The 13,866-nt window shown below is 47.8% G+C and overlaps 1 protein-coding gene across 15 annotated transcripts in view; it reads right to left on the bottom strand.

Annotated features, from left to right (window-relative positions):
• Positions 1–13,866, bottom strand: part of AP2B1 (adaptor related protein complex 2 subunit beta 1) — a 1,113,451-nt gene that overhangs the window by 154,129 nt on the left and 945,456 nt on the right. The gene's annotated exons all lie outside the window — the stretch shown is intronic.

Genomic DNA, 13,866 nt, shown 5'->3' with positions numbered 1-13,866 from the left:
GAGCGGCTTTGGCACCTCGATTTCCCCGACCACCACGGGTACTTTTACGCTGACCCCTTTGACTGGCGGCTCCTCTCGTTCTACCAAAGGAGGAGTAGTAACGAAAAGAACCTCCCCTCCACTGCTGTCCCCTAGGAGGAAAAGGTGGACGTTGACGCACAGCTGCGCTTAAAGATTTTGCCGCAGCTTTGGAGGTCTGCAATCTCTCAAGGCTCTTGTCAGCCTTGCTGCCAAACAAATGTGTGCCATCAAAGGGCATGTTCAAAAGACTGGCTGCACATACGGGGCAAAAACCGACTTCAGCAATCACACAAATCTGTGTATAACGGTGCTCGCAGCCATGGACCGGCTAACACTGTCGGCCGCGCCCAAACCCAACTGAAGGGATTCACACATCCTTGCCATCTTGCACAAGAGCAAGGAACCCATCCCTCTCTTCCCCTTTGGGAATATGCTCAGCCGCAAGAGAAACAGTTCCGCACAGTGAGTGAAAATCGTGCCAAGGCACAAGTGGAGTTGGCCGATTTTAGCGGCATACTCCCCGCACAAAACACCTTGCGTGCCCAGCCATCGAAGCGTTTGTCGTCCCTATCAGGAGGGATGGTAGGGTACCCCGCCTGCCTCGAGGTGGCCATAGCCGCCTGAACCACCAAACTCTCATGGGTGGGGTGAGTGGATAGGTAGCTGTGGTCGCTACCGGAAGGGTGGTATTTTTTGGTTAACGATTTTTTAACATCCGTAAGAGATTCCGGTGACTGCCAAGCAGCCGCCACCCTTTTCTGTAATGTCAGATGAAAAGGTAACACCAGGTCAGAGGAGGGACCTTGATCTAAAATGTCTGTTAGATCATCTTTCACAAAAGCTTCAGGAGGACTGGACCAGCCCAGATACTCTGTGACCCTAGCCATGACTCTCCTATAGGACGACTCTGCATGAGCACCAGGCTCAGGCCTGCCAAATTCCACTTCCAGAGAGGTGTCCAGGCCACTAGCGTCATGAAGAGTTTGCCTCAACTCTTCCAATTGGCTATCCCTGAAAAGAGAGGAGCCCCATCAGGCTCAAGATCAAAATTTGACTTCTCCTCCTCCTCATAGATGTCATCCAGAGGGAGGTAAAAGTCTGTCTTGGAACAGCTGAGGGCCTGGAGTCCATAACAGGCCTCACAGACTTGGAAGTAGCCTTCCTAGGAGGATCCACAGTAGCAGGGATCTCCGACAGTACATTTCAGCCAAAAGGCCTTGAAGGCGTCTAGGGCGCAGATGGCTTCGGCGTCAATGGCTTCAGCGTCAACACAGGCGCCGTGGGTTGATACGAAGGCAAAACTTCAACGTCCGTATTTGACGGACACTGCGCCAACAGAGCCTACATTGACCTCGAGCCCTTAGCAGGTTTCTGCGGTCTCGATGGGGACGAGGACAGACATGGAAGCACGTCTCTTGCAACCATCCTGAGCCTTGTCCGAACAGGACCTCGAAGGTTCCCGATGAGGATCGCGCTGAGGACCCGAGCCCAAAGGCGTGCGAGCCACGGATCAAGACCGTTTTCTTGCCGGCTTCGTTAAAAGGCGTGGGCGGAACTGTGCCCTGCGATTGGAAAATCGCTAACATCTGCTCCCTAAAGGCAGCCCATTCCTCTGGAGTCGAGGACTTAGTCGGGCAAGCCACTTTCCTCGCGCAGCTATCCTCCTCCTCCTCGGAGGACGACGACGACGACGATGATGGCGATCAGTGACAGTGCTTCCTAGAATGCCGGGACCAGGATGACGAATGGCAGGAACCACTCCGGGACCAAGACCCCCGGGACTCCTTCCGACGCGGAGTCACCCCTCGAATCGTCGGTGGACATACCCTTGGACTTGGATTTACGGGACTTACTGGGTTTCGAACCCCTACCAACCTGAAGCTTTCTCTTACGCTCCCGCAAGGCCTTAGCAGTCAGCGACTGGCATTTGGAACAGTCGGTGTTGTGGCTCTCACCCAAGCAAAACAAACAAATGCGATGCAGGTCGGTAATCAACATTTTCGACTTGCAGTCCCGGCAAGTCTTGAAGCCAGTCCGCGGAGTCGGAGGGGTTGAAGAAGACATTCACGAGGAAAAACGAGGCGCGCAGAGTCTCCGAAGCAAACGCGTTTGCAGAAAAAAAGACAGAACTGAGGCTACGGGCACCATGCGTCCTATTTAGAACATCCGGTGACGTCGCCCTTGACGGAGGCCTTCGAGGGACATCGATCCGAGGCCATCAACGCAGGACGCCCTCTGCCAAAAAAGTTTCCGAAGTACACAGCTGTGGACATTACATGGCAAAGATGTGGAATATGTTGGAGGACACAATCTATTCGAAATAAGAGTTGGTCTACTCGCCAGTGGATGTTGACTATTTCTGTCCCATTGGTCTAAGATTTAGGCAACCATGAGACAGTGCCCATTCCTGTCAAATAGGGCTGAGTACCGGGCTACTCACAAATTGGCAGTTTGTCTCATCCCACAGGGCTATCCATTTGTTTTTATGAACATTTAATGCACATATCCCATGGAACAAAGCAGAATCTGCATCTGGGCGCAGGTAATAAAAGTAACTGAACTGAAAGCTGAACGTCTTTGTGGGTTGCTATTCGAACAGAAGGCGTTTACCTTTTTCCTAAAGTCCTCGAGGGAGTAACATTTTCATAAATCAATTGGCAACATATTCCAGCCTTGTGTGCCTGCAATGGAGAAGCGTCCATCATCACAAGAGACACCAAAAGACCCTATCCCAAAGATTGAAGTGGGCGGTTTGGATGGCAAACTGCAATTTTAGAGGAAAGGTACACAGAGGCCAGACCATGGAGACATTCAAAGTCCCAGCAAAGAATCTTGAACAGGACCTGCTCGTGCACTGGAAGCCAATGAAGACTCATGCGAAACTGCGAAATAGGCGGTTTCGTAGGCAGGGAGAAGATGAGCCTGCCGGCAAGGTTTTGGGCAACCTGCAGCCGATGCATTTGATTTTTTGGAATGCCCATAAACAGGCCATTGTAATAGTCTAATTTGGAGTTAGTTTTTTATTTAATTTATTTATTGCATTTGTTACACGCCCAAACCCAGAGGCATCACGACATTGGTTACTTGGAGGCTTGGCTAGTTACAGGTTTTGTTGCAAAATAGAAAAGAATTTAGTGTCATATTTCATGCACAAAATGGAAAGAGTCAAACTAGCAGGTACGCCCAAGGTCATACTAGAGAACTTCTCAAATACCCAGGTTTTGATCAGCCTCTTAAAGTGCTTGTGCGAGAGTGCATTTCAAATGTGAACCGGAAGGGTGTTCCAAAGCTTTGTGCAGCTACTGGAAAGCTGGAACCCCTGCCTTGGGACATTCAAATGCGTGCTTGATCCAGATCTTAAGGACCTAATTGATCTCTTTTGGATGACACAGTTGTTCAGGTAGGAGGGGGCATCTTTGGGAATACATTTATGTACAGTGATCAGAGTCTTAAATAGAATTCTAGCGTGGACAGGGAGCCAGTGCACTTCTCTTCGGATGTGAGGGTTATGTTCATTCATTTTAAGTACAAATGCTGTCCATAGGGTTCTATTCTGTAGCAATTGCAATTTGGCCAGGTTGGTTGTTGTAGTTCCTAGTAGAAGGATGTTACAATAGTCTAGTTTTGATAGTATGAGTGCTCGTGCTAGGGTGAGGCAATTCTCCGGTGTGAGGAAATGTCGGCTGAGTGAGATGAGTTTGGATGTATAGGCAGTGGAGGAGGATAGGGCTTCCATTGATGGTAATGGCAGAGTAGTCGGCATGTATAGATTTTAGGCGGGCGGGCAAACCTACAATGAGGATCGATGTTTCTCCGTCGTTAAAACAAAGGCTATTGGCGGCCATCCAGTTTTGTATGATAGCATAGATCTTATTGATGGTGATGGGGATCAGGATCTGCGTATCATCAGCAAGGTTTATGTAAATGACAACCATGGCATCAAGTGCTGCGAATAGAAGTTCGGTATATGCTTTGTACAATGTGGGAGATGGGCAGGATCCTAGAGGCCTGTGATGGGGTCAGCGGCCTCAATACCAATAAAAACTCTACAGGCATATTCGTACAAGGACTTAACTCACAAGGTGGCATCTGGGGAGAAGTTGAAGTTTTCTGACAGTGCAAGGCACAAACTTGTCATGGTCTACCAAGTCATACGCAGCTGACAGATCAAGCAAGAGGAGAATGCCCATGTTACCGGAGTCTCAGATGGTATCCATCTGGATTTTTAAGCCTAGTAGAGCTGTTTCAGTGCTATGTTTAGGCCGGAAGCCTGATTGCCTAGCTCCTCGCAGGTGGTTACTTTCCAAGTAATCTTGGATTTGGATATAGGCAATTCTGTCCACTATATTCAATAGGAATGGTGCAGTGGTAATAGGTTGGTAGTGGCGGTGGAAGGGTCCAAAGATGGTTTCTTAAGTAGTGGGGTTACTCAAGCCGCTTTAATGCTAGAAGGAACAGAGTTGGTGGTGAAAGAGGCATTGATAAAATTAGTGATAATGGGTACTAAGGCCGGAGCACAAAGTCTGACCAGTCGAGCAGGGAAGCCGTCACCTTTACAATGAGATGGGTTCAAGGTAGAGATGGTTGCCTGAACCTGGTCCTGGGATACAGTATTGAATTTGAATTGGGCGACAGTATTTTTGGCAATGGCTTCAGGTGCGATAGAGGGCAAAATTTTGACAGCCAGTAGTTTTCTTTTGTTCAGTATTTTCTCTTGTAAGGTAAGGATTTTAAGTGCTAAGGCATTTTGGATAGCAGTACACCAGGCTTTGGCCGTGTTAACAGGGGTGGCTGAAGGGATAGGAGCTTCTAAATCTCCAAGTATAGAGAATAGTTCTTTGGTGTTTGAGGAAGCGTTACTGATGCAAGTATTAAAGGATTTAGCTTTATGGGTTATCACCGCTGATTTGTAGATTTTATTAGCCACCACAAGCGAATTAGTTGTGGTGGTGATAGGGTCCTTTTTGTGGAGGTGTTGCAGAACTCTTGTTGCTGCGTAGGAGGGCGAGCTCTTCACCAAAACAAAAGTTAGCTAGTTTGTGGGGCGTTTTGGAATTGAGCGAGTCAATAGTGCATTTAAGGCAGTTATGGTAGACGGTGGAAATGCTGTCAGTGTCTGATATTGGGTGGGTCTTGAGGGTGACAACAAGAATCGGTATAAGATTTTCTGCTGTGAGTTTGTGGGTGTTACTAATAGAGATAGGGCACAGGCTAGTTTGTGGAAGAGCCTGAGCCATTGTGGTCAGGATATCAAAGCGTAATAGGTTGTGATCCATCCAAGTAACTTCAGAGATAGATTCTAGAGTGAGTTAAACTTACATTTAATGTCAAGATACAGTCCAAGATTTTCCGTTGGAATGGGTGGGAGAATTGACGATTTGAGTGAAGTGCATTTCTTGGAGGCCCTGGAGAACACAAAAGCTTTATGGTCCAGATTATCATTATATCCAAGATTGATGTCTCCTAGGATAATGAATTTGGTGTTAGGTTTAAGGAGAGTGGGTGATGAATAAAGGGATGTCATATTCAGGGTGGTTGGAATTATTTGGTTGTTTATAGATGAGCAAATTTGATAGTAGTTTTAGGGCCGGTCGTACGTTTTTGTAGAAGGAGTTTGTAGCCCAGCACTGGATCTAGGGGTCATGGTCTGAACTGCAGTGTGGATTTGGCTATTAGGGCTACTCCATCGCCTATGGGGTTCTGGCGGTTTGCCCTAAAGATTGTAAAGTCTGGGGGGATAGCTAGAGCGAGTGAAGGGCCTGATGCTGGGTGTAGCCAAGTTTCTGTGATAACTAGAACATCAAGGTGTTTGTCGAGGATTAAGTCATGGATTTCAATAGCATGAGCTCCTAAACAGCGAGCATTTATCAGTGCGCCTTTCAGGCTGGAGTTGGGGACTGTTGAACGTAATGTGAGATCTGTGGGAAGGGTGGAGGGGGCAAAAGAGTTGAGCTCCTTGCGAGGTGAAGATTCCTGATCTTGCTGTAGCGTGGACAAAGTGGTATGTGGTAGGGAGTCAGTGGGGCAGTGGTGGTTTAAGCAAGTTCGTGAAGATAATCTCACTTGACTTGTGGTCCCTAAAATGGGTAGTAGGTTGTGGGGTTGCTGTTCTTGATCTACGGCACTCACTGCGAATCCTGCCTAGACACAGGCCAGTGGTTCTTGTTTGGCCTAAGGTGCAGGATGTTGTAACGGGCAGTGTGGAGGGATCTGATGTGGGTTTAGAAATGAGGGTGGTGGAGAGATATGTAAGCGCGGGGGTGCCCTGGAAAGAAGGTGGTGGATGAGGTGTCACAAGTAAGGCTGGAAGGGAGTTTGTGGGCTACTATGCCTTTGAGCTTGGTAGTTATTGTCACTGTGTCAGAAGGACATATGGGGGGTAGTGGAAAGGGGGATACTTTAGGTAGGAAGGGTGTAGGGCAAGGGTAGATGTGGTGGCGTGGACACCAGAGTTGTGCGAGGCCATTCCCAAACTGAGCAAAGGCACCAGCCAGGCAGGGCAATGTACTTCTCATATTTCGGTCGGTGTTATGCCTAGAGTTGGCCACTTGAGCGATTGGTAAGCTGCAGGGAGCTCAGATAGAGGGCATAGGTCTTTTCTTCCTATTTGCACTTGAGTGCTGCACAACGTAGGGGAATGTAAGTCTAGGTGTTGATATGGGCAAGGGCAAATCAGTGTCCTGGGGTATGCTAGTTCCTAGTTAGGAGTATCATTAGGAGAAGTTATTGTACGGGGGCTACTGGGGCTTTGGCTACTGGCAATAGGGTGCAATGGTGTCTGCTAACATAGGTAATCGACTGAGAACTCGGTCTGGCATAGCTGAAACTAAAAGGCACATATACTAATCAGAGTTCGTGAACTCGTCTGTACACGAAGAGTGGCAAAAAAACATTTTGGTATGCATGAGAGGTTAATGCTACAACTACCACTCTACGATCATTCTCTGAGATAAGAGAAAGCAAAGATTTTAACAGTTTAAGCTGGAAATAGACCAGTTTGATTAACCTGCAGGTTGTAACTCATGTTTGCCTGCCTGATGCAGCAGAGGTTCTTTACCTTAAAAGAAAACTTTGTTGGAACGTCGAAGAGTGCTGGGCATGGAAGACATTGTAAAACATTAGCAAATTTTTTCTTTGAACCAAATACAATAACTTCATTAGGACAGGCCAGATGCATCGGCAACACATGATACACAACAACCTTCTGTGGAGGGGAGCAAAACGCTAGTATTCACTAGTGATAGGCGATAACAAAACACAGAATCCCGATTCGGACTACACCCGCTGGTCGCACTCACAGGCCTCTGATATGGGAAAAGAAAAACAGAAAAAGGCAGGAACACAGAGCAAAATCGACCAGTTCACTACGGCCGCAACAAACGCACCGACGGTGCATGAGCAAAGGGAAGCAATGGAAGAGGAAAGAGAAGTGATATCCCTGAAAGACATTATGGCTGCAATCGCCGACTCGCGAGCTTCCATGGAGCAAAAAATAGATGCAATAAGTGTGGATGTCTCACTACTACGCAACGATCTCCAAAAGTTAACTTCCCGCACCGGAGAGGGCGAACAGCGCATTTCTGGGACGGAGGATGGGCTGAGGAACCTGGAGCAGCAGCTAAACAGAGCTACTTCTCGCCTAAAGGTACTGGAAGCGAGAGTAGATGAAGGAGAGGGCAAATCGAGACAGAACAATGTGCGGATCCTAGGCTTGCCCGAAAGGGTGGAAGGCGACTGTATGGAATTGTTTCTGGAACAGTGGCTCACTGACCTGTTCGACCAAAAGAGTTTCTCTAAATTCTTCTCGATAGAAAGGGACCACCGAGTACCCACCGGACACCCACCACCAGGGTCCCCACCGCGCACGGTAGTGGCTACATTTCTGAACTACAGAGACCGGGAGGCTTTGCTCCAGATGGCGCGCACGAAAGGCACGATAACACATAATGGCTCCAGGATTGCCTTCTTCCTGGACTATACAAGGGAAGTGCAAAAGGCAAGGCAAGGCAATCATTTGAGCAAATCAAGAAACACCTCCGTGCTCTGAACGTTAAATACGGTCTAATCTTCCCAGCCCAGCTGAAGATCTTCCACAAAGGGACACCGGTCCACTTCACCGACCCAAAAGAGGCATGGAAGTAGGCGGAATTACACATAGATGGTGACTGGAGACCGAACCGGAGAAACAGAAATATGCATCCTGGCAATCCACCGGCCAGAGAACCCCGCCCGACCGATCACCGGATCGGGATGACATCTTGCTGCCACTTGAGGGGGAGGGCTAGGATAGCGAACAACGCAGCAGGGACTATCCAGACAGCGGCGCTGAACTGAAGTGGGATCGGCAACGATCGAATGCAACGCAGCAAGGTATTTGACATGGATGCAAAGACATTTAGCGCCCATTTCCGACACACACACACACACACACGCCCCCAGATCCTTGGGAGTAGTTGTAGAAGTTGAGGGGTTAAGTACAGTCTGAGCAGACCCTAGTCAAGCTCGGACTGATGTTCGGGCGACAGGTACTTCAAGTTGGGGCGGAGTATGGGGAGGGGGAGTTTGGTTTTGTGCCAGAATTTGTTTGTTTAGTTCATTGTTTTAGGATGGCCCTGGGCTTTACTAGGGCGCAGGAATTAATGCACACTTTGGGTCGGGGGCTGGCTCCCACCAGGCAGACAAAAGTCACCATTCCGAGACACATACAGCACCACTCGACACACCCAATTCCCAACCAACATGACAGAATCTACCAACGAAAATAGGACCAAATCCATTAAAATTATGACCTGGAATGTGAATGGGCTGGGCAGCAGTATTAAGAGGCGCCTGGTACTACAATATCTGAATCGATATGCGCCCGATGCAGCCTTCTTAACAGAAACGCATCTGGCAGACACAAACTGCAACCTCTTTAAGGGAACCAATTACCGAATTGCATTACATTCGGGCTTCTCCATGGGAGCCCGGGGAGTATTGATCCTAATACACAAGCGACTGCCACTGAATCTCCTATCCGTTACACAGGACACGGGGGGGTAGATTTGTGCATATAACAGGGACTCTCTGGGAGCGGTCCATATCCATGCTAGCCGTCTACGCACCACCAACCTTACTTACCGCCCTAATTAACGACATAACGCCTATAATCGCGGCAGATCCCTCGAACTTGATAGTGGTGGGGGGAGACTTCAATGAAGTCATGAACCTGGAGCTTGATCGCACGCATATCCGTACGAGAAATCCCTCAACGCATACCAAACTGGCCACATTTGTTGACGCGATGGGACTAAAGGATGTGTGGAGACATCTACACCCTGGCACAAGAGAATACTCATTTCTCTCTGGAGCACATGCCTCACTGTCGAGGCTTGACTATTTTTTTTCTCCTGGCATCCGAACTACACCTAGCAAAAGATGCACAGCTCCTACCCAGAGGCATATCAGATCACTCCCCGCTCATGCTAGAGCTTAATACCCATAGACCAGTCCCTCCGCCCACATGGAGGCTAAATAGTTACTACCTGGGCTTTCCCGATCTAGTAGAGCATGCCCAGAACGCCACAGAATCGTACTTTGAATTGAATATATTTTCTGTGGATAGCCCAGTAACACTGTGGGAGGCATATAAACCAGTACTGAGGGGGGAACGCATCTCCCGGATCAGAGCCCATAAGAGAAAACAGACTGAATCAATCCGGGCAGCTGAAGTGCGAGTGCAAAGGGCAGAGATAACTCATCTATCCCAGGGTCTCCCAGAATCTCACTGTGCGTTACAGCCAGCACAAAAACAGCTACACAATGTTGCCCTGGGAAATGCCAAACAGGCACACACAGCGATGCGTGCCAGAGTGTACGAGACTGGGGAGAAAGCGGGCAAAATGCTGGCATGGCTGGAGAAGCGAGATGAGGGGCTCCGACATGTCAGAGCGATTAGATCGCAGGAGGACACACTAATAACGGCGGATCGGGACATCGCGGAAGGGTTCGCAGCCTACTATAAGGAACTTTATAAAGCACCAACCTCCCCCATTGATACCACAACCATATCGGGAATCACCCTCCCCTCTTTGACACCCGATCAAAGCGCCCTGCTAGAAACTGATGTTACGGAGGATGAACTGTCCGCAGCCACGGCAGACCTCCAAGCCGGGAAAACCCTGGGACCCAACGGTTTCCCCGTAGAGGTGTGGAAGAAAATAGGCACACATTTAATTACACCACACTTACTGAAAATGTATGAAACCTGCCGAAGCGAAGGGACCCTCCCACAAGACCTGAGACAGGCCACCATAGTTGTAATACCCAAAACAGACAAGCCCCCAGACAGATGCAGTTCATATAGACCTATCTCCCTCATCAACACCGAAACCAAAATCCTAGCAAAAACACTAGCCAAAAGGCTACAGCAAATCATACCCCATTTAATCCATCCGGATCAATGTGGTTTCATGCCGCAAAGATCCACGCGGATGAACATACATCGATTATACACAGCAATAGAAAACGCGACCACCATCCGGGGCCCACTAGCCCTGCTGGCGGTGGACTTCGAAAAAGCGTTTGATTCGGTCAACTGGGAAGCGATCTGGGAAATAACGCGAAGAATGGGATTCGGGCCCCAATTCATGAGTTGGGTTAAACTACTGTATAAATCTCCATTAGCAGTCACAAAAATAAATGGTCACGTATGGAGCCCCTTCGAAATAGGTAAAGGGACCAGACAGGGATGCCCCCTCTCAGCTATGATATTTGCAATAGCAATCGAACCACTCGCGATAATGTTAAGAACCAATGAAACATGGAAGGGATTCCGATGGTCAGAAACCTGGGAAGACAAAGTGTCCTTATATGCAGATGATTTGCTGGTATACCTGGGTGAGCCGGTCAGATCCTGTCCCATAGTGACCGACCTACTGCAGAAATACGGCTCCTTCAGCGGCCTAAGGGTTAACTGGGCTAAATTCACTCTGTTCCCACTAAGGCAGGAGGAAGAATTGATTCCGCCCCAATATCCTTACCAGGTGGAAAGGGAACAATTCAAATACCTAGGTATACTAATAACGAACAATCTGAATGATCATATTCCCAGAAACTTGTACCCAGTGATGACAAGACTCGCGGAGGATACCCGACACTGGTCATCCCTTCCTCTGACACTACTAGGTAGAGCAGCGCTCTTTAAAATGATGTCCCTGCCCCGACTCCGATATATTTTGCAGAATGCCCCACTATATATTCCCCCAAGCGCATTCAGGAAAATAGATCAAGCACTCCGTAATCTGCTATGGAATGACGGCCACCCGTGCATAGCACTCGCCACGCTCCAAAGATCCATATGGGAGGGCAGAATAGGGCTGCCCCGAATGCAGACATACTACTGAGCCAGGCAATTGACGAAAGTGAATGACCAACTGCACGGGGACACAGCTGCGCCACATAACAGCAAGCCAACACTCCCGAGAAACCTATATGCGAGCACATATAACGCAAATTTGGGCAGAAGCACGTAAATTCGTGGGATGGGGCGATAAACTATCACAGGCGCAGCCACTGTGGAACAATAGAAACCTCCCCGGTGTATATACACTCCCCAAATGGCCGAACTGGTCTCAGCATGGATCGCTCACATTGGGGGATGTTGTGAAAGAAGGCAACATAATCCCATTCACGGAACTAGCACTCCGCTTTGCACTTCCCCAAACCGAACAATACCACTACACCCAACTGCAACACGCACTACAGGGCTTCCTCCTCGAGGTAACCTCCCTGCCGGAATATACCCCCATAGAGAGTAACCTATTTCCTGAACGAATCACCCACAGAGTGACATCAGTCTTGTACCGTGCCATAAGTTCCTTTGGCACGACAGATCTGCTATCGCTACGGACCAAATGGGAGAATGACGTGGGTGCTATACTGCCGGAGGAATGGGTTATGGCACTGATGGTCCCAAGGGAGGTAGCCATATGATCAAGACTTAGGCTGATTCAGCTAAAAATAAAAAATACTACACAGAGTATACTACCCTAGGGTTGCCCCCTACAAATGGGGAAGGATAAATGATCCAAATTGTCTGCGATGTAAAACGGAAGAAGGTACCTTCTTCCACATCTGGGAGGCATGCTGTAATGAGCTATCCAGAGTCATGGGCAAAACGATTCCTAGAGACCCTAAATTATTACTGTTGGGAATGGACGATGAAACTGATCTGTCTAGATACGAGAAGCTGTTTTTGTTCACTACTACTGCACTTATGAAAAGAAACATTGCTCAAAAATGGGGATCGGACCTGACACCGAGTTATGAACAATGGAGGACAGATGTGGACGTTTGTGTTGCAATGGAGCGAAGAGTATACTCGGCCAGAGTCTGCCCGGCTAAAGCACAGAAAGTATGGCAAAAATGGGAAGACGCCCAATGAAAGCTAACTCTGGATAAATGGACACCAAGATATGTCGAAGCACCCCCTGACACCCATGGTGCTCGCAAGACAGGGGAAAGCAAGGTAGATCCCGCGTTGGGACAAATGGACTCAATTCTAAATATATGTGTGTATCGGGGGGAGACAGTCATAGACCCTTACCAGCAGTGTGCTTGTATTGTTTGTTCTTTTGTTTATTTATTTATTTAAAAACCAATAAAATATGTTATCAAAAAAAAAAATACAATAACTTCGGTTTTTGAAAGATTCAATTGAAGCTTATTTTCCAGCATCCAATACTTTATTTTGATTGCACATGATAACACTCAATCAATAGTTTGTGCTGGTTGTTTAAGCCAGACTTACATTTGTGTGTCATTGGCATATGAATGATATTTCAGATCAAATTGGGAGAAAATATTCAACAACGGATGTATATAGATATTAAATAGTGGAGACAGAGGATCCCTGGGGCACCCCATACTTGGCCGGTCGAGAGACAGACAAGTGTGGGCCCAGCTTAACTTGCTTGGAATGGTTGGATAAGAATGAGGTAAACCTCAGTGAGTTGTCCGATTCCTGGGCCACCGTAGTCTCGAGATGAGGATGTCAAAATCAACTGAGTCAAATCCTGCTGATAGGCCCAACATGACTAGCATGCTGATGTCACCCTCATCGGCAGCCTTCGGAATATCATGCCAGACAGAGAGGAGTGCTGTCTCTGTACAGTGTCCTGGCCTGAATCCTGATTGATACACATCCACAATCTCACATTCTTCCAGAAAACACTGGAGTTGCATGGTAACTATTTTCTCCAGGATCTTAGCAGGCCAGAGGAGACCGACAATTGGACGGTAGTTTGAGAGCACTTTATGGTCCAAAGAGTATTTTTTTTAAAAAAGTGGCATGAGATTATTTCTTTTAGGTCCCTGGGCTAGTGAGGCGTTAACTGATAAAAAAGGCCCACTCAAGGCGGGTGCATGTTGTCTGGCTAAGTATGCTGGAATAGGGTTGTAGTTACAATGTGTTGCCTTGAGCTTACAGATGAGGTTGGAGACTTTCATTAGCAGAAGAGAATTCGAACAGGGGAGGGGTTGATTCTGCTACCGATGTTACCTCAGTATTTAGAGTTGTTACCTGTTGGTCAACTGGCTGAGAGTCTATTTAAATCTGTATTGAGTTAATTGTGTCCAGAAAGAAGACATTGAACTCATTCACCAAATTGAGTGATGAAGAAAAACTAGGAACAGTGCATGTGGGAGAGGCAAAGTTCCTTATCGTTGTAAACAAGGCTTTTGATCTGTTTTCGGCGAGATTGATCTGCTTTTGTACACATGAGGGTTTGGCTAATACACTGCTTTTTTGTAGCCATTTAACAACATCTTTGCCTTCTGACGGTCTGTATTGCCTCTGGTCTTTAA

This window comes from Ambystoma mexicanum, chromosome 9 (genome assembly GCF_040938575.1).
Source record: "Ambystoma mexicanum isolate Mex_15411 chromosome 9, UKY_AmexF1_1, whole genome shotgun sequence".
NCBI classification, from domain to species: domain Eukaryota; kingdom Metazoa; phylum Chordata; class Amphibia; order Caudata; family Ambystomatidae; genus Ambystoma; species Ambystoma mexicanum.
Note: the sequence above shows the minus strand (reverse complement) of the source record. Positions and strands in the feature narration are given on the sequence as shown.